This window comes from Pan paniscus, chromosome 18 (assembly GCF_029289425.2).
Source record: "Pan paniscus chromosome 18, NHGRI_mPanPan1-v2.0_pri, whole genome shotgun sequence".
Lineage (NCBI taxonomy): Eukaryota > Metazoa > Chordata > Mammalia > Primates > Hominidae > Pan > Pan paniscus.
Window position 1 is genome coordinate 68,999,603 of NC_073267.2, and position 25,595 is coordinate 69,025,197.

The 25,595-nt window shown below is 38.9% G+C and overlaps 1 non-coding gene across 1 annotated transcript; it reads left to right on the forward strand.

Moving 5' to 3' along the window:
- The first annotated feature begins 23,694 nt into the window (after positions 1–23,694).
- On the forward strand, positions 23,695–23,835 carry LOC112437492 (U4 spliceosomal RNA). Its single transcript, XR_003026090.1, has one exon. It is a non-coding gene; the product is annotated as a U4 spliceosomal RNA (small nuclear RNA).
- Positions 23,836–25,595: the final 1,760 nt, after the last annotated feature.

The window sequence follows — 25,595 nt, forward strand, 5'->3', positions numbered from 1 at the left end:
GGATCCAGCTAGGGCGGCAGCTGTCAGAGGTTGTAATGGGGACTGATGGGGTAACTGCATAGAGGAGGAGGTTCAGTTTTCATGGTGTATGAGAAAACGTTGAGTATCTACGAGCAACCTTTCACTGTTATTTTCGGGGCTGGGTATAAGTAAACAAGAAGAGGGCCTGGGAGGAGAGTCTGACGAGCAAGGGAAAGTAATCAAGGATGGAGTGAAATACAGGGTAAGTGTCTTCCTAAACAATAATTACTGCTAATGTTTTTGAGTTTGTCAGTATTGATAGAGGGTTTGTCTGTAATATGGAGCTGGAAGGCTCCAGTTGTTTCAATGATGTGTGTAGTTGGGCTTTGGAGATGGAGAGTAAAGGAACATCGAGAAGGTGAAAGATTACCTAGGGGAATTCCAGTGGGTCTTTGCCAAGAGATACATAAAGGGGCAGCCACAGGAGTAGTAGTTTGTGTTGTGAGAGGTCCAAATATGGGGGGAGTAGAGTTAATATAAGGAGAAAGGTTTTTTAAATAAGTGCGGAGGAGGGCGGCAACTTGCTGATGTGAAAGGTCTGGGGAAGTCTTGCTGGAACTGTCTAGAAAGTAAATGAGTTCTTCAGGAGGGTAAAGGTGAGGGCTGTTAAAGGAGGTTCAGAGGTGTAAGGAGACAGGAGATGTTGCCCAGTCTGTCTGTAAGGTGGGGACAGCTGTGTAGGCACTGGAAGAAAGGGAAACGCAAAGCCAGCAGTTGTTCACTAAGGAGGGATTAGAAGCGGCTAGGAGAGAATGGGTAAGGTTGATAGTGTGGTGGAGATAGCTGGGGAGAGGTAAAGGGTGGCATAAGAATGGGAATGAGAATAAGAGTAAATATAAAAGTAAAGAATAGAACTTCATCAGGGTGGAAGTATTGGAGGGTGCCCTGCCAGCAAAGATCATCTACCCATTCTAAGAGGGAATTAAGAGTGGCGGTTTGGGGATAGCACCAAGAGATATCAACTGTGATGGCTTGAAGAAACAGTGTAAACCAGCAGTGTAAACAAGAGTAGGGCATTTGTAAGTAGTTGAGAACGGAGAATAGGAGTATGATTAGACAGAAAATAGTAGGGATGACTAGTTTTTTGGGGCTCGGCCTAAGTGGTGGGGGTGACTTCATAAAGCCCTGTTGCAAAAAGTAGGGTAAGGACAAACAGACCTAAGAGAATGAAGGGATGTATTAGGCTCATAAGGGTCATTACAGTTCTTCAGAAATACGAGTGAGTTTAAGGGAAGTAGGGGAGAGTACTTGCGACTTCCAGGAGGAAGAGGAGGGATTAGGCTGGCTGTCCGATGGACAGAGCTTTATTCTGGAATGGTGAACCTAGTGGGGAGGATCCTGAAGGCAGACAGCAGTTGGGGTACTATAGATGACTAAGTAGGGTCCAGTCCATCGAGGTTGTAGAGTTTAAGGGGTCAGATTCTTAAAAAGAACTGATCGTCCAGCTAGGGTGTCTTCATATGGCTGGGGATCTGGAGTAGGCAAGAGAAGATTAGCAGCCTGGGGAATTTCCTGTCTAGCCTGTTGGAGAACTGGAAGATAGTCACCTAGAGGACTGGTGTCTGTGAAGAGGTTGGGCCCAAGCAAGAAAGTGCATCTATATAAAAGTTCGTCCATATAAAAGTTCAAATGGACTGTACCCTGTAGCATCTCGAGGACAGGCTCTAATTCTGAGAAGGGCAAGAGGTAAAAGTACTGTCCAGTCCTTTTTAAGTTGGAGGCTGAGCTTGGTGAGGTGTGTCTTTAAAAGACCACTAGTCCATTCTACCTTTCCTGAAGATTGAGGATGGTAAGCGATATGAAGGTTCCACTGAATACCAAGAGCCTGAGAAACTGCTTGGGTGATTTGACTAGTAAAGGCTGGCCCGTTATCAGACTGTATAGAGGTGGGAAGGCCAAACCGAGGAATTATGTCTGACAGAAGGGAAGAAGTGACAGTGGTGGCCTTCTCAGACCCTGTGGGAAAGGCCTCTACCCATCCAGTGAAAGTGTCTACCCAGACTAAGAGATATTTTAGTTTTCTGACTCGAGGCATGTGAGTAAAGTCAATTTGCCAGTCCTGGGCAGGGGCAAATCCCTGAGCTTGATGTGTAGGAAAGGGAGGAGGCCTGAACAATCCCTGGGGGATAGTAGAATAGCAGATGGAACACTGAGAAGTGATCTCCTTGAGGATAGATTTCCATGACGGAAAGGAAATGAGAGGTCCTAAGAGACGGGCTAGTGGCTTGTAACCTACATGGAAGAGGTTATGAAATGACGACAGAATAGAATGGGCCTGTGAGGCTGGAAGGAGATATTTTCCTTGGTCTAAGAACCATTTGCCTTGTGTGGGAAGAGATCGATAGGTGGAGGTTTCAGCAGGGGAGTAGGTGGCAGTGACCGATGTGAAGGAGAAAAACCGGCCGTGTGGGACAGAAGTTGGAGAGCTAGTTGCTTGTGTCGCCACCTTATCAGCATAAGCATTGCTGTCAGAGATAGAAGTTGGAAAGCTAGCTGCTTGTCTAGCCACCTTATCAGCATAAGCGTTGCTGTCAGAGACAGAAGTTGGAAAGCTAGCTGTTTGTCTAGCCACCTTATCAGCATAAGCCTTGCCTAGAGCAATGGGATCTGATGACTTTTGATGCCCCTTGCAGTGAATGACCCCAGCTTCCTTTGGAAGTAAAGCGGCCTTGAGCAGAGTTTTTATTAAAGAGGCATTAATGATGGAGGACCCTTGTGTAGTGAGGAAACCTCTTTCAGCCAATATGACCGCAGGGTGGTGCAGAATATGAAAGGCATATTTAGAATCAGTATAGATATTGACGCGTAGTCCTTTTGCAAGAGTGAGGGCTTGAGTTAAGGCAACTAGTTCGGCTTGCTGAGAGGTAGTGGAGTGGGGCAGAGCGGTAGCCTCAATGATAGATGTGGAAGATACTATAGCATAGCCTGCTTTTGCTGGTGAGTGGCGATTAGGCCTGGTGGAACTGCCATCAATAAATCAAGCGTGATCAGGGTGAGGACAGGAAAGAAGGAAATATGGGAAAATGGGGTGAATGTGAGGTGGATCAGAGAGATACAGTCATGGGGGTCAGGTGTGGTATCAGGAATAATGTGGGAGGCTGGATTGAAGTCCGGGCCAGTAACAATGGTAATTGTGGGACTTAACAAAGAGTGAGTACAGCTGAAGGAGCCGGGGAGCAGAAAGTATATGCGTCAGGTATGAGGAAGAAAATAGATTTTGGAAGTTATGAGAAATGTAGAGAGTGAGTTGAGCATAGTTTGTGATTTTTAGGGCCTCTAAAAGTATTAAAGCAGCGGCAGCCGCTGCATGCAGACATGAGGGCTAGGCTAAAACAGTAAGGTTAAGTTATTTGGACAGAAATGCTACACAGTGCAGTCCTGGCTCTTGTGTAAGAATTCTGACGGCACTAACCATGCCTAGGAAGGAAAGGAGTTGTTGTTTTGTAAGGGATTGAGGTTTGGGAGATTAATTGGACACGATCAGCAGGGAGAGCACGTGTGTTTTTATGAGAATTATGCTGAGATAGGTAACAGATGAGGATGAAATTTGGGCTTGACTGAAGTAATAGGGTCTGTCTGTGAAGCCTTGCGGCAGTACAGCCCAGGTAATTTGCTGAGCCTAATGGGTGTCAGGGTCAGTCTAAGTGAAAGCGAAGAGAGGCTGGGATGAAGGGTGCAAAGGAATAGTAAAGAAAGCATGTTTGAGATCCAGAACAGAATAATGGGTTGTAGAGGGAGGTATTGAGGATAGGAGAGGATACGGGTTTGGCACCATGGGGTGGATAGGCAAAACAATTTGGTTGATAAGGCGCAGATTCTGAACTAACCTGTAAGCCTTGTCTGGTTTTAGGACAGGTAAAATGGGGGAATGGTGAGGAGAGTTTATAGGCTTTAAAAGACCATGCTGTAGCAGGTGAGTGATAACAGGCTTTAATCTTTTTAAAGCGTGCTGTGGGATGGGATATTGGCATTGAGGGGGGTAAGGGTGATTAGGTTTTAATGAGATTGTAAGGGGTGCATGACGGTCGCCAAGGAGGGAATAGAGGTATCTTATAATTGTGGGTTAAGGTGGGGGGAATAGGAGAGGAGGATGCGAAGGAGGCTTTGAACTGGGGAAAGGTGGCAATGAGGTGTGGCTGTCGCCCAGGAACAGTCAGGGAAGCAGCTAATTTGGTTAAAATATCTCGGCCTAATAAGGGAACTGGGCAGGTGGGGATAAATAAAAAAGTGCATAAAAGAGTGTTGTCCAAGTTGGCACTAGAGTTGGGGAGTTTTCAGGGGTTTTGAAGCTTGGCCGTCAATACCCACAACAATTATCGGGGCAAGGCAAACAGGTCCTTGAAAAGAAGGTAACGTGGACTGGGTAGCCTCTGTATTGATTAAGAAGGGGACAGACTTACCCTCCACTGTGAGAGTTACTTAGAGCTCTCTGTCCTGTAGGCTTCCGAGGCAATCTGGCAGTGTCAGTCTTCAGCTGCTAAGCCGAGAAGATCTGGGAAGGAGTCAGTCAGAGAGCCTTGGGCCGGAGTTCCAGGGGCTCTGGGAGTGGCTGCCAGGTGAGTTGAACAGTCCGATTTCCAGTGGGGTCCTGCACAGATGGGACACGGCTTAGGAGGAATCCCGGGCTGTGGGCATTCCTTGGCCTGGTGGCCCGATTTCTGGCACTTGTAGCAAGCTCCTGGGGAAGGTGGTTCCGGAGGAACGCCTGGCCACTGCGGTTTAGGCGTTTGGAAGTTCTTGTGTGCTGGAGATGTGGCTGGGGTTTGTCTCACAGTGGAGGCAAGGAATTGCAACTTTTTTCTATTATTGTACACCTTGAAGGCGAGGTTAATTAAATCCTGTTGTGGGGTTTGAGGGCCGGAATTTAATTTTTGGAGTTTTATTTAATGTCGGGAGCAGATTGGGTAATAAAATGTATATTGAGAATAAGACGGCCTTTTGACCTTTTAGGATCTACGGCTGTAATGTGTCTCAGGGTTGCTGCCGAACGAGCCATGAACAGGGCTGGGTTTTTTATATTTGATGAAAAACAGTCTAAACGCTCACTGATTTGGGAGAGGTCGGATAAAGAAAAAGGAGCATTAACCGTGACTATGCCTTTGGCTCCAGCCACCTTTTTAAGAGGAAATTGCTGGGCAGGTGGGGGAGGGCTAGGCGCCGAACGAAACTGTAAGCCGGACCAGGTGTGAGGAGGGGAGGTGATAAAAGGATTATAGGGTGGAGGAGCAGAGGCTGAGGAAGAATTGGGACGTAGCTCGGCCTGGCGAGGAGCAGCCTGGGGAGGAAGGGAGAGGTCAGATGGGTCTGTAGAAAAGGAAGATTAGAAAGACTCAGCGACGCTTGGGGTTGGGACTGAGGGGACAGGCGGGAGGGAAAGGAGGAAGATTTGGGATTAGTTGCTTTGGGCACAGAGACTAGGAAGGGACCAATGTGTAAAAGAATGCCTGAACGTCAGGCAGCTCAGACCGTTTGCCTATTTTACGACAATAATTATTTAGATCTTGCAGGATGGAAAAATGGAAAGTGCCGTTTTCTGGCTATTTGGAACTACTGTCGAGTTTGTATTGGGTCAAGCGGCATTGCAGAAGAAAATAAGCATTTAGGTTTTAGGTCAGGTGTGAGTTGAAGAGGTTTTAAGTTTTTGAGAGCACAGGCTAAGGGAGAAGAAGGAGGAATGGAGGGTGGAAGGTTGCCTGTAATGAAGGAGGCAAGTTAAAAGGGAGAGTAGAGACATGGAGGGAAGCGGTTCAGGGGTTCCTACCCTCCAGAAAAGTGGGAAAGGGGTTGGGGCACAGAGATACGAGGTCGGTGCACGGAAATAAGGGATCAGGGTGCAGAGATATGAGGTTGGGGCACGGAAATAAGGGATCGGGGCACAGAGATATAAGAGGTCGGGGCACGGAAATAAGGGATTGGGGCACAGAGATAAGAGGTCAGGGCGCGGAAATAAGGGATTGGGGCGCAGAGATATAAGGTGAGATGTTCCTTGGGCTGGTGGGTCTGAGGACCTGAAGTTGTAGGTGGATCTTTTTCACGGAGCAAAGAGCAGGAGGACAGGGGATTGATCTCCCAAGGGAGGCCCCCCGATCCGAGTCACGGCACCAAATTTCATGTGCGTCCGTGTGAAGAGACCACCAAACAGGCTTTGCGTGAGCAATAAAGCTTTTAATCACCTGGGTGCAGGTGGGCTGAGTCCGAAAAGAGAGTCAGCGAAGGGAGATAGGGGTGGGGCCGTTTCTATAAGATTTGGGTAGGTAAAGGAAAATTACAGTCAAAGGGGGTTTGTTCTCTGGCGGGCAGGAGTGGGAGTCGCAAGGTGCTCAGTGGGGGAGCTTTTTGAGTCAGGAAAAGGACTTTCACAAGGTAATGTCATCACTTAAGGCAAGGACCAGCCATTTTCACTTCTTTTATGGTGGAATGTCATCAGTTAAGGTGGGGCAGGGCATATTCACTTCTTTTGTGATTCTTCAGTTACTTCAGGCCATCTGGGCGTATATGTGCAAGTCACAGGGGATGCGATGGCTTGGCTTGGGCTCAGAGGCCTGACACTCACCACAATAGCAACAGAGGGCGTTGCTAGGAAACACTTCCTCAGAAATTATGACAGTAGACACTGTGTACTCCAGTTGGTTTTATGAACTTATGGTTTAATGCTATATCTTTACATTTGTCTACTTTTCTCTCGACTGCCAATGTTGTTATGTATGGTCCGTTACGTGTTGCTGTGCATATGTCTTGTTAAATTTTAACTTTTTTACAGTAGATTTGTATATATGTTATGGTAGCAAACAATAAAATAGACTAGAATACATATATTTTGTGCATTCATGACACATATAAATTTTTCTTAATTTTTCAATATTTCTAGGCCATGTAGCTCATTTGTGAGTTTTTCCACAAATGCAAACCTCCAAAAACTTTTCTGATGTATTTATTGACAAAAAAATCCATGTATAAGTGGACACATGCAGTTCAAACCCATGTTGTTCGAGGGGCAATTGTATATACATACATATATACGTGTGTATATGTATGTGTGTATGTGTTTGTGTATATACATATGTGTGTATGCATATACATGTGTATGCATATGTGTAGATGCATCTCTACACACATGCATATATAGCAATATTTATTCCCACTAATTGCAAAGCAGCTCAGGTAATTTGACCTTATTTTTAAATCCTGTCACTTGGTGAAGTGGTTTTCATATTGAGAAAAGTCCATGCTCCATAATAATGGCAATCTTATGCTCATAGCAGTTACCACTAGTTTATTTAATACTATGGATTTGAGATAATTTATATCATGTGTTGACAATAAAATTCTTCATATCTCTTTCTTCATGTCTCTAAGAAATAATAAACGTATCTTAGCGAACTAGCTAAGAGACAGAATAAGGTATTTCTATGTCTCTAGAAAAATGTTTTTCTAGATCATTAATATTATATGTTAATGGATCATCATTTTCATATACTCCCTGTTTTACTGAGTTCTGTGTAGTCTTCAAATTAGCATAGACACACTTACATCTCATTTATAAAAGACACCAAATTTAAACTTGATCTCTGACTATGAGTTTGAGATCTTTGAAGATCAAAATAATAATATAAAATATCCTTTATATATTGTAAATTTATGCATGTTTATGTACATTTGTAAAATAATATAGTGCAAGTTGAAGAAACATACATGTAAAATATTATTTATCCAAGTTTGTGCTGTCCATGTTTTTAATAGGCTCAAACTGAACATTTTAGTTTACTTGTTTAATTTAGAAGACATACAAAGTTAGCTTCTTAGGATATTAAATCAAAATTGTGCTTTGATTTATGTTTCTTATTTTGTGCCTATTAGCAAACGTCTCAGGAAAAAAAAGTCCTTTTTAAACAAGGGCCTCAGAGTAAGGTTTTGGGAATAGTATTGAAAAGAGAGAAAAAAGCCAACAGTAATTTGAGAAGTCTAGATCATTTTTTCATTCATTTAGCTTTTTCCCCCTATATCTCAGGTTTCTTTTCCTTTACCTACCATGTTTTGTACATACTAGACCAGTGAAATACTACTAATGCATCAAAGCTTACTTCAAAAGCCAACTTATCCGTCAACTCTTCTCTAATCCCTCATCAGCAAAAGTTAATTTTTCATACTCATGCAGTCTCTTCATATTAGTGCCCCTATGGCACACCACTATATACTTCATTGTGTATGTGTGTGTCTGTGTGTACCTGCACAGGTTTTCATATATACTTTCAGTTTGAGGAGAAAGTATAAGCTTTGAGCTCTAATAGATCTTGATTCATATATACATAACCTTGAACTCAGAATATCAGTCTGTATTGGAACTAAAAAGGTGAAGCAAGTAGGTTCAAAAATAGTTTGACACTACTGGAACATAGCAACAGTTCAACTATGGTCAGTCTATTATTATTCTATTATATAATAAATTAATAAATATTATTTAATTTTTGTATTCTGCAATGTGCCAATAACAGGGTTTACATTAGAAGTTCAAAAACATTTTAAATTTTAATTGGTATCCATTTTAATACATAAATGACTGTGTTTAGTGTTGGGAGCTGATTATGCAATATGCCTTGTTTTTAATAAATGTCAAACCATTTAGCAAATGATAAATGCATTATTTCTTAATTTGTTTAGCTTTCTCAGCTTATTATTAACTTTAACCTTTTAATTTGTAAGCACATTACATCAGATAAATAACTACTTACAGCTACTCTAGTATGCTTTGTGCTAACTGATTATTAATCATCTAATATGTACCTGCATATAACTAAGTAGCATTTAGGGATTTCAGTAGTAAACATTTGGTATTTTGTTAATAATGTATTTTAGTAGGTTAGGGATAAAATCCAATTATATTTTTTTCTTATGATTTGCAACAACCACAAATCCTCACAGAAGTATTTAAGTCTCTTATGATCAAATACTAATTTTTGAGTTTTTCCATATAAATTTGAATTTTGTTTTGCTGGTGTCCATTTTCAAAAGGGTGCTCTTTGTTAAGTCTTATTCACTTGCGGGTGATACTATCCTAAAATTGGGATGCCTAAGGGAACAAGATGTTTCATGTGATTTTTGTCATGAAATAAGTTCTAGCTTAGAAAAGAAAAAGCAGAGGAGGGAACATTTTTAAAAGTCTAGCTTTCAGATTTCCTTACATTTATTATGACATTCTCAATAATTAATTCTTTATCCATCAGCTGCTGTTTATAAAGCACCTACTCTATGTCAGGGACTGGATGGAATGAAGGCTGGGGACACACTGTGAAGATATGAAAGAACTTGTCCTATGCTCTGTTTTTAATCGCTAAGATTCTACTTTTGAATACGGCATGCTGTATACTCCATTAAAAACAATTTGTGCAGGCGGGCGGGTCGTGAGGTCAGGAGATCGAGACAATCCTGGCCAACACTGTGAAACCCCGTCTCTACTAAAAATACAAAAAAAAAAAAACAAAAAAAAATTAGCCGGGCGTAGGGGCGGGCGCCTATAGTCCCAGTTACTTGGGAGGCTGAGGCAGGAGAATGGCGTGAACCCGGGAGGCGGAGCTTGCAGTGAGCCGAGATGGCGCCACTGCACTCCAGCCTAGGCGACAGAGCAAGACTCCGTCTCAAAAAAAAAAAAAAAAAAAAAAAAAGTGCTTATGTTTTGACTTCAAAATAACACAGCTTGTAATAGTCAGACTTCAATATTGTAGAAATGAGAAGACCCCACAACTGATTGATGAGATAATCAAGAGATTTAGGATTAAACCTCTATCAAACTTTTTTGAAACTTCTAATTCATGAAAATTAACTAGGAAGTAGAAGACATCTCACGACCTTTGAATTTTCTGAAATACTACAGTATATATCCTTTACAATAAAAAGGAACCTCAGAAGGGAAAACACATTCAATTTCACCCCCAGCCTTTTATTTCGTAGTCAGGAATAAAGCCCTCCATAAGTAAACTCCATGCAGTGCTGTGTCTGCTAGTGTGTTTCATTAGACTCAATACAGTAAGCACCAAAATGTTGGGAACTGAATAAAGCTGACTTTTGTTTCTGTTGTCCTTCAGTAAGGATAAAATAAACATGTTTTCTGTGGAAAGAAAAAGAAAGCATTCTTTCTCAAAGTCAAGTAGGATAGCCCTTACCAAAAATATTCTGAATTTTCTTTGTGGTTCAAAACCACCTTAATACACTAGATGGTCAACAGGATTAATTGCATGTACAGTTCAAAAATAATGAGAAGGCAATATATTTAAAACTAGTTATCAACTAGTAATAAAGTTAAGCCACATTTAGCCTAAGTAATTAACCTGGTAAACTCTCCAGTTTTTCCCACATAGCTATCTTCTCTTATGTGCTTGCAACACATTGCATCTTAATGAAATACACAGCTATATACAGTGAATTATAAATTAAATACTTTGCCTATGCTCTGTTCAACTTGACTGCCTTTATTCTGATTTTAGTCTTGTAAAATATGTAACATTTTATGTACTGAGTATATCTTTCCATAACCAACAAATTACCCAACAAATGTATTCTACTTCTGTCTGCGGAAGCTTTATAGTGAAAAGCATGCAATTTAAGTGGATATTAACCTGATGCCTAGATTCAAAAAAACAAATTTTTTCAGCATTACTAATTGTATATCAGTTCAACCTTAAAATTCTCTTACTTTAGTGATCTTCCTACTTAGAAGGCCAATTTAGTATTGTTTCAACTTTTCCCACTCTAGTGACACATTCTTCAGTTAAGCAGTTTCCTCATTGCATTTGCTACAAGGAACCAAGGATGCAGGTTTGCATTTCCCTGTACGTGAAATGAGGGAAAAACACGCTGAGACAGTCACCTTCACCATCACACATTCAGTTTAAATCTACGGTAATAGACTCGTACTCCTAGAAGGCTTGCTGTGTTTGTTTGCAAACTAGCATGCAGTACTTACAAGTCTGTGGTTTTATTGACATATTCCTTTCCATTCCTGTGGTTTTTAATTGAAACCCCCACTGTTTTGCCCAGCTTCAGGAATGCGGAATATAGAAGTTTTACGTTTACTTTTCTACTAAGACCAGAGGAACCCCGAAGCTCCAGTTCATGCAATGAAACTTAGATTTTAGTGTTCCTTTTGGTCTCTAATAAAATGATGAGCCTTAGCAGGTATGTTGGGAATTGTTGCCTGAATTAAATCTGACTATGAGACGTTTCTGTTTCAACCTCTGAACATGAACAATTGTCATTACCTGTAGAGTCTGGATTTGTTTCCTTAACAGACTTTAATCAACATTTCCTACTTGCCACACTCTGTAGTAAGTGCTAAGACTCAAACATGAAGAGATTGTCTAAGTCAAGTTATTAACACAGTGGTTGTTATTACTCAGCACCAAGAAGCCTGTATTATTTGGCTTTAGTACTACGTTGCAATGTAATAGTTGTGTATATCCATTTCTCTCATTTCCCCTCTGTCTCCTGTGATTATATTTTGGTACAGACTTGAATGTTCTGTATTGGTAGCAAATCTTATAACAAATGACCGAGGGATTCCCAAGGATTAATTTTGGACAGCTCTTTCCTTTACTCCTCCCCTGACTCCTGCTTATCTCTAGATGTTAGCTGGACCAGTTTACAAACAGTGTCAGAAGTAGAATCTTATGATTTTCATAAAACATTTACAGAAACTGAAAAAGCATGAATACATAAAACTATTTCTTCACTACCTGGAGAGGAGAAGAGAAACCAAGAGTATATCTTTCCTCTTATATCTCCTCTGCTCAGATCCCAACGTTGTCTCAACATGGCCTACTGAGAGGACAGAGTCTAGGACTCTTTAATTTACACTGTACCCTGACCAAGGATGGAGAGTAGAGCATTAGAAAATGCCAGAGATATCCAACATATTTCCTAAGTTTCTTGGTCAGAAGTTCAGCTGGATATAAGAGAAGAAAATGTACATATACGTCAATAAAAACTATATTACCCAATTTTCTATAAATACTAATTTGAGTTCATAGACGATATGGATTATAAGTTGATTTTCTTAGGATATGTTGAAAAGTCACTTGTTTTCAAAGATTAAAGCAACAAAATTGATTTTGTAATTGTAAGTACTAAAATTTTTCTAGTTTTACAGGAAAAATGTAAGCAAAAAAAGTATCCCTTAATTATGGTGATTGAAAACTAGCTATAGGTTGAGATTCATGGTGTAACACATATAAATTCCATTCATCCTATTAGTAAAATAAGTTTTTTTCCTTTGACAAAGTATTAATGATTTTAGGAAGTTTCTTTAAAATACTTAAGTGATATCATTCATTTAGTATAACATTATATTCATTAGTAAGATATAAATGCTTAATCGAACTGTGCTTTCATTATATCTGAGTGATAAATAGTCTGTCACTAAATTCTATATTAACACAAACTTAAATGATGAGAATTATAATATTTGAAGTGAATAAAGTGAACTTTTGGTTCTATTTCTACTCCTCTTTCTCTCTTTTCTAAGGTAATTGCGCAATATGTTTTTTTTTTCCTGCTGAGATATTGGCAAAATAAGCATGTCTAATGCTAGTGAGCCAATAGTAATGATACTAAAGTGTGATGAAAAGAATAAAAATGAAATGTCTAAAACAAAGTACTACTGGATTTCTAACAGATATTTAAGGTTTTCCCTATTTCAATAACTTTTAGTTAGAGTTTAAAAAGCTATAGAGGTGGGAACATTTCAGATTGATTATTTATCTATCTGCTCATCTGAGGGAGGGACAATATCATACGCAAGATAACACAGGCTTGACATTCACAAGGAATGATGTTCAGAATTTGTGCACTCATTTTGAGATCAGTTAACCCACATGCAAAAAACCAACCAACCAAACAAAGAAAAAAACTTTGCAAAAATTTTGTAAGGATGACAAATCATTAGGGTGTGAAACCAGCCTTTTAAAGATCTATTTCCAATTCATATATCCTATTGTCTGCTACTTTTCTTAGTGTGCACGGTTTCATTGACCACCAATCATTGAGAATATAGGTCTCATCTGATACTGATTTGATATAAATTTTAAATTATAAATTAAGCATTATATGCTAACAAGATTATAACCTTAATTTATTAGGACCATTGTTCTGTTTTCTCATCAAATCAAACAAAAATATTACCTAATAGTTATTTTATAACTTGAATGATGAACTCATCATATTCCATGAACCTTGATTTCTTTGTACTATTTTTTTTTTTTTTAATTTTTATTTTTTTCGAGACAGAGTCTTGCTCTGTTACTCAGGTTGGAGTGCAGTAGTGCCATCTTGGCTCACTGCAACCTCCACCTCCTAGGTTCAAGCGATTCTCCTGCCTCAGTCTCCAGAGTAGCTGGGATTACAGGCACCCTCCACCACACCTGGCTAATTTTTTGTATTTTTAGTAAAGATGGTGTTTCACCATGTTGGCCAGGCTGGTCTTGAACTCCTGACCTCAAGTCATCCACCTGCCTCGGCCTCCCAAAGTGCTGGTTTATAGGTATGAGCCATGACTCCCGGCCTCTTTTTACTATTATTAATAATGGTGATGGTCTGCATTATGGTATCTGTATTATTGCCCAATTTGTAGGGGAGAGATTATGATGAGGACCAATATCATAATCACTGTTGGAAAGATTGATTCAAACCAAAAAGAAAGAGGAGAAAAAGGACTTCATTGACAAGAATGTAAAGGCGACATGCCAAAATGATAATAAGAGGATATTATAAACTTTGGTGCCAGCAAAGTTTTAGATTTAGGTGAAATAAATGAATTCCTTTAAAATCACCACTTAATACCAAACTGACGCAAAAACAAGCTGAAAATGTCTCAGATATTAAATCTTAAACACTTTCCTATACATTCACTAGAAGCCCAGGTGGCAGTACGTCCAAAGAGAAAAAGAAAAAACATTACAAACAAGGAGGACCTAATAAATGGAAGCCTATTCCATATTCATGGATCTGAAGACTCGATATTTTTAAGATGTCAATTTTCCCCAAATTTCTCTATAAAATCAGTGCAATCACAAAGTTCCAATAATTTTTTTTGTGTTAAAACTGTACTTTTATATAAATTTTAGAATCAGATTAATAGCATCAAAGAAGCTTGAAGACTTACAGTACCACATATCAAAGCTCACTATAAAACTACAGCTAAGACAGTGTAATATTGGCGTGAAGATCTATGAACACACCAATTAAGTATGATAAAGAGTAAGGAAACAGACCCACATATGGTCATTTTCTTTACAATAAAGTTACCACTACAGTGCATAATTGTAAGATTATTTTATAAATGGTTCTTCGTTAATTGGATGCCCACATGACATAGTTTAGCCCCTGTGTATTAGGTTCCAAATCACCACAAACTTAATGGCTTAAAAGAACGTGAATTTATTATCTTACAACTTGGATAACTGAAATCTGAAATAAATATCACTTGGCTAAAATCAAGGTGTTGGCAGGCTGCATTCATTCTGGTGCCTGTAGGGAAGAATCTGTTTCTTTGCATTTTCCAGCTTCTAGAGGTCATCTGGATTCCTCAGCTCAGGAGCCCATTCCTACAATTTGAAAGCCAGTAACATTTAGCTGAGTCCTTCTTGCTCTGCCATCTTTCTGGCTCTCTTCTGTCTCCTTCCTCCAGTTTTAAGAACTATTGTGGTTACCCTGGGCTTGCTTGGTTAACCTAAGATAATCTCTTCATTTTAAGGTCTGCCGATTCAAAACATTAATTATACAGACAATCATAATTGCCCTTTGACATATAACGTAACATATTTGAAGTTCTGGGGATAGGGCACAGACATCTTTTAAAGGGGGGCTATTCTGCCCGCCACATCAACAGGATTGTGTACATATTACATCCATAGAAATGTAGAGCACTAATTTTAGAAGCACTAAACATAATGGCACAAAAGTGGAAGCAAGAGAAATAATGTTAAAGAAAATAAGCTAGAAATGAAGGGGTACATACACATGATTCTGTTCACATAATGTAGAAACACGGACAAAACTAATTTATAGCGACAGAAGTCAAAATAGCAATTACTCTTTCAGAAGCTATTGACTTGGAGGGTCCAAGAAGGAGGACTTCTGGTTCTGATAATGTATGATATCTCAATTTATGTAATTATTACATAGATGTGCTCACTTTTTGAAAAAATCTTTGATTTGTACAGAGAAGTAAAGCTGTACTTTGCTGTGTCTATCTCTATCTCCCTCTCTGTGTCTCTCTCTCTAAACTAGCTTCAAAAGCTGTTTACCTATAATGTTAAAGTTCAATTTGTCTCCTCAATACTCTTTCAATGTTTAAGATTCTTCCTTATATGTAAAGTACAACATAGTTACATATCAGAGAGAAAATACATATTTTCAATACACCTCAGGGTACTAAGACCTACTACTTTTAAAAGTATATGCATCTTATGTTATTATTTCCATCTCTTCATTTCTCTGAGAGATCTAGCAATTTTTACTTTATGTAATTGAGCTCAATGGAATGATCTTATTTACTCATCAATCATTGATCACACTTAATGATTATTATATTTCTTAATAATTAGCACCTACTCTGATATCATGTGCACATGAATGTCTATTTTCTCACATGTATTTAAACACATATATATGGACAACTGCTCTCTGGACCAGGAGAGTACCTTGTTTATCTTACTGATTTGGCCCCAAATGTGCAGCCATTTACAGCTATTTTAGGTGACTTTTATCAACCCTGTATTCACGAATAAATATGGAATGGGAAAGTATCTTTTTATTGCTGTAATTCCATGTCAACACCAAATTTTTATGATAATGAGAACCATATGTTTCTTGATGATGTATTATGAGTTGCTTTTGTTTGTCCTAAAATTAGCTTCTGTGGGTAATAAGCATTTCAAAGTTAAACAGAGATAAATGAAGTATTTGGTTCTATAAAACATTTATTGATTTCTTTGTGAAATAAACATGCACATAACACACACACACACACACACACACACACACGAATGCTTTAAAAAAAACCAGATGATTGGGTGGCACTTACTCCAAAAAGAAAATTCAAGTGTTGGTTACCTACACCCCTGTGAAATAGTTTTTTCCTTCCTAGTACATGCTTATTTCAATAAAATGTCTAAATTTCATCTCATTTACTTGTAGTCTGAACAAGATTCATTTTTACAGATTTAAAAAATGTATAAATAGTTGCTTTGAAAACCCATCCAGCATATTCAAGACAGGCATTCAACTCAGAATTATCTTTTTTTTTTTTTTTTGATATGGAGTCTCGCTCTGTCACCCAGGCTGGAGTGCAGTGGCACGATCTCAGCTCACTGCAACCTTTGCCTCCTGGGTTCAAGCAATTCTTCCTACCTCAGCCTCCTGAGTGGCCACCATGCCCGGCTAATTTTTGTATTTTTTAGTAGATACAGGGTTTTGCCATGTTGGCCAGGCTGGTCTTGATCTTCTGACCTCAGGTGATCCACCTGCCTCAGCCTCCCAAAGTGCTTGGATTACAGGCGAGAGCCACCATGCCCGGCTGATTATTTTTGTGTAATAGCTTCTGTAACAGGGGTCCCCAACCCCTGGGCCATGGACCGCCACCAGTCCATAGCCTGTTAGGGACCAGGCCACAAGCAGATCAGCAGCGGCATTAGATTCTCATAGGAGCACAAACCCTACTGTGAACTGTGCATGCGGGGAATCTAGGTTGCATGCTTCTTATGAGAATCTAATGCCAGATGATCTGAGATGGAACGGTTTCATCCACAAACCACCCTGTAACTCCTTGAAACCCCCACCCCTACAAAACTGGTTCCTGGTGCCAAAAAGATTGGGGACCGCTGTTCTAAAATATTTTAAAGTCTGATTTTGCCCTTAGGAAATGATGAAGCACTTTCCCATACTTCTGTGTTGATTGGGGCCAATTTTCTCTCCTGTCCCCACCATTTCTACCACTACTTGCCCTGCTTCGAATCTCATTGATCTAATCTTTCTATCCTGCTCAAACTCAACATGCCTCCATCCACCGAAGGCAGCCCTGCATGTTTCCCAGAGGCTTCTATATTTAGAAAGCTCTGCAGAATCCTCCTTTGGCCCTTACCTACCTTTACATACTAAGTGTTAAGTGTAATTTATTTTTTCTTTTAATAAGCGATCTTTCCTGACTGCTGCACTTAAGTCCTATTGCCATAAAGTTTCACGTATGCATGTTCCTTGGCTTTGAAACACATACCCTGTTTTGTCGTACTTCATTTGTGTTGGTAATGTTTGCTTCTCTATCTTGACTGCAAACGTTGTGCAAGTCACCCATGGACATTTTAATTCGCAATGTTATCTGTGCCTAGACATTATCTATAGTGTCTGGCATGTAGTAAAGATTAATCAAATACAAGTTGAAAGACACATTGAGTGATCTGTTAACTCTCTGAAAGGAGGTATTTGTTTTCCACTAGTTCAGCTTTCAGACAGCAAGTAAAGAAGTACTTTCGAAACTATCTTTGCAAAAATTATAACTGTGGAAATTATGACAGTGAAAGAGATCAGACCTAACCAACTCCTTCTTGCTTCTAACCTTTAAGCTGTCCTTGTTCTTTCCTGGGCTTAGGCTGAACTGGCCTTGGGAAAAAATTTAGTTTATGGTTTGACTCTGAAGCAAAATTAATAATAGCCCTTTCCTGAAAAGACCCACTTCTTGCCTGGGGACCAGCCTGCCTTTGTAGGACTAACAAATTAGCTGCAAGATTAGAAATTACAGTTTAGGGGTCATGCAGCCTCTGGCTGCAAGAGTCTGAAACTCCCCAAATTGCTCCTGGGGATAACATCACTATTGTAAAACCTAAAATCGGTGCTTGGGATATTTTGCAGACCATGGCACTCAATGGCTCAGTTGACACCACCAAGACACATAATCTGGCTCAACAAGTTTTGCGATTCCAACCAGGGACAAAAGACAACAAGAAAGCCTCACTTTGACCTCCTTATGATTTCATCTCCAACCTGACCAGACAGCACTCCCGACTCCCAACTTCCCAAGCCCCTACCTGCCACATTATTTTTAAAAACTCCCGTCTCCGAATGCTCTGGGAGACTGATTTGAGTAATAATAAAACTCCGGTCTCCCACACAGCCAACTCTGTGTGAATTATTCTTTCTCCATTGCAGTTCTCCTGTCTTGATAAATCGGCTCTGTCTAGGCAGTGGGCAAGGTGAACCTGTTAGGCTGTTATACTTTATGTAAAAAAATGAAGCAAATAGCTCTAAATTAAATTATTTCTTCTAAGGGAACATGGAAAGTAACATTGAAAGTAAATGCATGAGTAAATTCTAAATCTCATTAAAAAACAAACAAACAAAAAAAACAACTTCACTTTCCTCCATTGTGTATCTAACTTTAAGTGTGTTGGGACTTGGGCGTTGCCCCATTCAGGCAATGTGGTGGTGAAGAACATTACTGTATACTTTGGGCTCAACATTCCTCTGCAGGTGTGCTTAGTTCTGTAAAAATTAATGAGTAAAAATAGGAAGCTTGGCCCGGCACAGTGGCTCATGACTGTAATCCCAGCACTTTGGGAGGCCAAAGTGGGCAGATCACAAGGTCAGGAGTTTGCGACCAGCCTGGCCAACATAGTGAAACCCCATCTCTACTAAAAATATAAAAATTAGCCGGGCATGGTGGTGTGCACCTATAGTCCCAGCTACTCAGGAGGCTGAGGCAGGAGAATTGCTTGAACCCGGGAGGCAGAGGCTGTGGTGAGCCGAGATCATGCCACTGCACTCCAGCCTGGGGAACAGAGTGAGACTCCATCTCAAAAAAAAAAGGAAGCTCATACTATTTGTCAGGGTCACAGAGTAAATGAATTGTCGTTGCCAAATACATCACTGAACACAGTTACTGGAGGAACTATTTATAAAGGCAGCTGTAGGGTAAATGGAAAATAACAAGACATGGTGAAGCACTGCAGGGCTAGCACCAGCGGACAGCCACTAATGCAAATTAAGCCTTTAGAGGCAAGAGAAGGAGCCACTACTAGATTCCTGAGAGAGCTATAGGAGAGGGCCACTTGACAGAAGCTAAATCTTCAGTCTTCTAATATAGCCACTCTCAATCTCTGACCAGGTAAATATCTGGACGCCACCCTCTTTTTATCCTCCCACTATCTTGCCAGTTTTCTCATTGGCTGAACCCAACTGGAATCCAGAGAGCTAGAAAAATCCTCAATTCAATCTACAGGATGGAAAATAATAACGAGAGGATATTAAGGAGCAAATGAAGATATCAAGTAATCACTATTCAAAGAGTCTGCACATCTTTACTCCATTTCCATTTGTTAACAAAATTTAGTTTTAAAAATACAAACTACAATTTCAGCTCCTATATTTTTGGGGAATTATTATAATGTAGAAAATTATGGAAGAAATATAGTAACTTTATCACTTACAAAATGTACTTCTTAGTAAAATTATATAAACACATATAAATATTTTTATAAAGATATGTTATATTCATTTCTACATTGTTCTTGCTAGGGAACATCAGCATTATCTGTGTTGTTAAAATCATATTTATTGTGCATATCATTTTAATGCTATGTAATATCCCAACATGCAGCTATACCATAGATATGAGCATGTGTATGTGTGTATATATTTGTCTGTGCTGATAATTGTTTTACTTCTTCTCTTTCTCCTTCTTCTCTTTTCTCCTGAACTTAACTCAGGCAGTTGTGAAACTTGGACAATACTTACTCCTAGTCATCAAATTCCTCTTTTGGAAATACAGTAATAATTGCACTTTAAACTGTCAACAGAGAAAAGGGAAGAAAACCTCAAATCCAGTGAGAGATTGTCATCAAGAAAGGAAGCTCTGTTTAATTAGAAGTTAGAATTCTTAGAAATTCTCATCTGGTCTGACTTTTCTTCCGTTCCTGCTTACTGAAGTAAGGGCAGAGGGAAGTCTGTGTTCTCAGTATTTTCAGTTTTGCTTAGAAAGCAAACCTGTGGGACTTTCTTATGCATAAGTTTAGTTTCATTCAGATGAAAGTTAAATGGAAGATTTTTACATAGAGTTGAGGGTTTCAGATTCAGCACAAATTCAAGTGTGAAATGATGATTGTATGTTAGAGAAATTATCATAACCAGGGGGACTTGCAACTTTCTTCTTCATTGATAACTAGAGTAGTTATGCATTTAGAACCATTACCAAGCTGTAAGACATAAATTCATGTTGCATGCATCAAGACAGGCTCAATGACTGAAGATTTTAGAATACTTTGAAAATGAATTCATGAAATATAAATTACAGAACGTTGTTTCTTTTTTGTGTTTTGAATTAATCTTCATATAGACATTTTACAGACTAAAACTCATATAGACATAGGTAAATGAATGATAATATTTAATCTATAAATTACAGTGTGTGTACATATATATTATTAATGCTACATAATATCCTGACATTTTTCTCCAAAATAATTGTTGTTCTTGCTTTTGAATGAGCTTTCATAGTAGAATATATAAGAAAGCTCATTCAAAAGCAACAACAAAAAATATATTTAAGGCACCACATTAGATACTATACGTTTAAAATTGTAAACCTGTCACTCTGGGACTCCACACTCCTGAAACTTTCTGAGTAATGAATAATCACAAAGAACCCAAAGAACTGCAAGAAAAGATTTGTTGAATTCAGTATCTGGCATTTATCTTTTTTAACAAACAAGGAAAGTATTCCTCTTAGTGGAAATAGAAGCCTAAGGAGTACGGCCATAATATAGCAAGAATCTTGGAATAGGCAGAGATGAGAAGTCCTTTTATAGCTACTGAAGACATCTGATGATGAAGTAGACAGGCTCTAAGAAAAAATGGCTTCTTTTTTATAGGATATCTCAGCTGGTAATAAAATGTTTTCTATATATGAATAAACAACAACAAATGGGGAACACAAGGTCCATTAAAAATTCGACACTTCCTTAATAACTGCCTATTGAAGATACTTAAATATGGATATTATATTGATTAGCCCTTATATAACATAGATGATAAAAAGCAATTGCATGTTCCTCAAGGCATCCAAAATCTGAAATTTACAGTTGCATGGTGAAGGGCAGACATTTCTTGTACTTGAAACAAAGTCTTGTTATGAGGGTAAGAAAGGCAGTTATCTGAGAATTAGAGTTTTATTTTTGCATTTCCCATTTATTCTACTTTATTTTTGGAGTGAATACTTTAAAAAGTGATACTGCAATTTATCATTTATAATGTGTCAGGCGCTCTTTTGTGTGTTAATTATTATTCTTACTTAGTTTAGGAAAAATGATGCTACCTATGGTTCAAGTTATAGGAATTCTCTGAGTTGGTTTATGAATACAAACGGATAAAAATATTAGTTTGCTTCTGCATTTTTTATTATTTATTATATAAGAGGAAGCAAAGTATATTGGTTAAGAGTATAGGCCCTGGAGTTAGCCTTTCTGGGTTGGAATCTTGTCTCTACCAATTACTCAGGCAAGCTACTTAATCTACTGTGGAAGATCAAAGATGGTTGCAAATTCTCTTTCCCTCCCCTCCAACTTGGAACAAATCTTTTGACCGGTAGAACACAGCAGAAGTGACACAGTGCCCGTTTCTTTTTAAGTTTTATTTTAAATTGACAAATAATAATTGCATAGATTTGTGAGGTTCAACGTAATGTTATGATATGTGTACATAATGTGGAATGATTAAAGCTAATTAACATATTTATAACCTCCATAGTTATCAATTTGTAATTGCATCAGACCAATCTGGTTCAACTTTTACATAACAAAGTTGTGGGCTATTTTTCAGTTGCCATGGACCTCTAGGTTAAAGGTCACATAATCTGAACATGCCTGGATGAACCAAGCATGCCATCATGCGGGGGGGATCTAAGCACTTGGACCCAGGAATGGGGGCTGAATTAAGATGTATTCACTACATGGCAGGATTCAGGATTCAATCGGATTGCACCCTGGCATCATCCTGTGGCGGGATCCGGTCAGATCTTGCTTTCCAGCACACCTCACTGCAAGAGCCAATCAGATCACATCTCATTACCCTACTCTTACAAAACCCGACCCAAACCCCAGTGCAAGGAGACAGATTTGAGTGTTTCCTTCTTTCTCCTTGCTGGTTGACTCACAATAAGGCTTTTCTTTTCTCAAGAGCTGGTGCCATGGTATTGGCCTCTCTGTGCATTGGGAAGCAAGCCTGTTGATTGCTTGGTAGCAAATTTTGTGGTGAGAACATTTATTGGTACTCCCATGTTGCTTGCAGTGGTGCCAGTTTCTAGGTCCATGCTTTAAGGACAGACAACTTACACTTCTTTATTTTGGAACCTCTCTCTGAGATTCTTGAGCTACTATGTAAGACATTAAACCATCTGAGACCACCACATTGGAGACAGCATGTGTATGTGCTCTGGTTGGCAACCCCCAATAAGCCCAGCCTTCCAACCATTCTTACCAATGTATCAGATGAGTGAGTAAAGCTGCTTTGGATTTTCTTGACCCACCCATCCTTCAGCTGAATACAACAAGTGATCTCCATCAATGTCATGAGGAACAGAATTATTCAACCCAGACTTGCCTGAATTCCTGATTCCCACAATCATGAAGTTTAATAAAATAGATGGTTTTATAAGTCACCATATTTGGAGCAAATATAATAGTTTCTACATTGTGGATTTTTTCTGAGAATGGAATGAGATACGATATGTAGTGCACTTAAAAGTGTCTGATACATATTATGTATCAAACATTAGCTACCTTAATAGTTAATATTTTTCTCTACATCTTACTGAAGGTCTTAGTAAGCAAAGAATGGCTGTGATCTAGTAAACCTAGAAGTTCTTGGATCTTGTGCTAATTCTAATGCAATTTTCTAATGTCTTGGTCTCAATCTTATGTGTAACTACATTGATTTCCCTACTAGCAAGCAGACTCAATGTCTTAGTTTGGATTCCCCTAGAAATAGAAACTGAATAAAGATGTAAATGCAAGGACTTTACTTAAAAGGTGAGATAAACACTGGTGTGGGAGTTGGAAAGTGAGGTAGAGAAGGGGAGGCACTTAAAGATGCCTTATCCACAAAGAGATACCATCTCACACCAGTCAGAATGGCTATTATTAAAAAGTCACAAAATAACAGATGTTGGCAAGGTTGCAGAGAAAAGGGAATGCTTTAACAGTGTCAGTGGGAATGCAAATTAGTTCAGCCATTGTGGAAAGCACTGTGGTGATTTCTTAAAGAACTTAAAACAGAATTACTATTTGACCCAACAATCCCATTATTGGGTATATACCCCAAGGGATATGGATATCAATTATTCTACCATAAAGACACATGCACACATATGTTAATCACAACACTATTCACAATAGCAAAGATACATAATCAATCTAAATGCCCATCAACAGTAGATTGAATAAAGACAATGTGGTACATATACACCATGGAACACTATGCAGCCATAATAAAGAAGAGATCGTGTCCTTTGCAGCAACATAGTTGAAGCTGGAGGCCAGTATTCTAAGCAAACTAATGCAGAAGCAGAAAGCTAAATACTGCATATTCTCACTTATAAGTGGGAACTAAACAATGAGAACACATGGATATAAAGAGAGGAACAGCTTTGCCCAGTGGCGGCATTGTAGCCAATGAGGTTTACCTGAGGTACAATTATTGCTAATTGAAAACTTTTCCCAATACCCCTCCATGACGACTTGAAATATAGTCAGCACTGGCAATTTTTGACTGTCTCTACAGAGACTGAAAAAAAAAAAAAAAAAAAAGAGAGGAACAACAGACACCAGGGCCTACTTGAGGATGGAGGGTAGGAGAAGGGAGAGGATTAAAAAAACTACCTGTTTGGTGCTAAACTTATTACCTGAGTGATGAAATAATCTACACACCAAACTCCTGTGGCACACAGTTTACCTATATAACAGACCTGTACATGTACCCCTGGACCTAAAATAAAAGTTAAAAAAAAAAAGATGCCTTATCAAACCACTTCCCATGGGTAAATAGAGCTTAATTCTAATAGGAAACTCTGGGCGTCAGTGTAAAACTTGTGCCTCTGAATGATCTCACCCACGGGGCAAGGTAGCCAAGCCATTAATACACCAATTCTGATTATTGATTGGGGCTGCCAGGACGAGGTATGCTGAATACAAGACACTTGTAAAGTGACCTTCCAGTTAAACAGCCACGTGGGCTCCGGTGGCAAAAAACACCCCCAGGAAGTGAAATGCTGGTGCTATCAGTCTGCAGTAGTGAGTAAGAGTGTAGGTGGGGGTGCAAAGTCATATGCTGTGGTCAGTGAAATGAGAAATGCCTGATTGTTCATCTGCCTAGCGTCCCCGTGTCGAGATCTTCCACCCAGTGCAACACAGATCACTTTTATTCCTGAGTGACTACTCATTGAAACTGTTCATGACGAGAATCTGACCTTGGCAAATTAAATCTCTGCCGCCCATATTTTTAGTGATATCTAATGAGACTTGTAATTAATCCTGAGCTTAGATTCCTTGAGAGACCTACAAGTCTCCAGACTCTCTTAACACATCCAAAAGTGCTGACACTTCACAAAATCCCCAAAGCTTGGAGAATTCACTTAGAGTGCGGATGTTCCTGCCACCCACTGACATCCAAAGTGATTAACTTCTAGAGGTGGTATTGTTTGAAATCATTGATTTAACTGTCCACTGCAAAGGGACTTGCCTTTTCTCTGTTGAAGTGTTTTTATTTAAAAGGACTTGGCTTTCTATAGATGAGTGAAGAAACCTTTCACACTGCAGAACTTGAGTTATTGAATGATATCTGAACCATTTCAGTCTCCTTTTTGTTAAAAAAAAAATAAGGCGGGGGAGGGGTAAAACTATTGTGTATATTTACATGTTAAAGTGTGCAATCATGTTATTATCTGAAACTAATACCATGCTGTTAAAATTTAGATAAAGTGTCCTGTAATGCATACAAAATGTTCATTTGCTGAAGGCCATTAAGTTAATTTCCTGGCAACAAGATTAAATGCAAGGCATTTACATAATCATTAGTCGTGAGGTGTAGAAAAGATAATTAAATATTCCACCACATTAATTTATATTTAATTAACTGTGCTTTAGTGATCCTTCTGTCTGAATATTAATATTGTGTAAATAAACAATTAGAATGCATACTGATTTTATTAAAGGCTTATTCTTAAAATTATGTAGAAGATGCAATTATTAATTTAATTGTATCTTATTCTGAAACCTAATCATGTTAATAGAGTCTAAAAAGGTCTATCACTAGCCTCAGTGATGACATTTTCACATTTTATATTTCCAACTACAATGTAGCTTATAGACTTTAAAATATGTTCATTTAGTTCACCCTAACCGTTAATTGCTTTCCTAGTAAGTCCATTCTATGGTTCCTGTAAGTCAGTACTGACACTGTACCTTTAAAAAAGAGAATTATTATGATACAGTAAGCCCATCATCTGTGGCCACACTCACTTGGGACGTGATATTTCTGGGAAATGA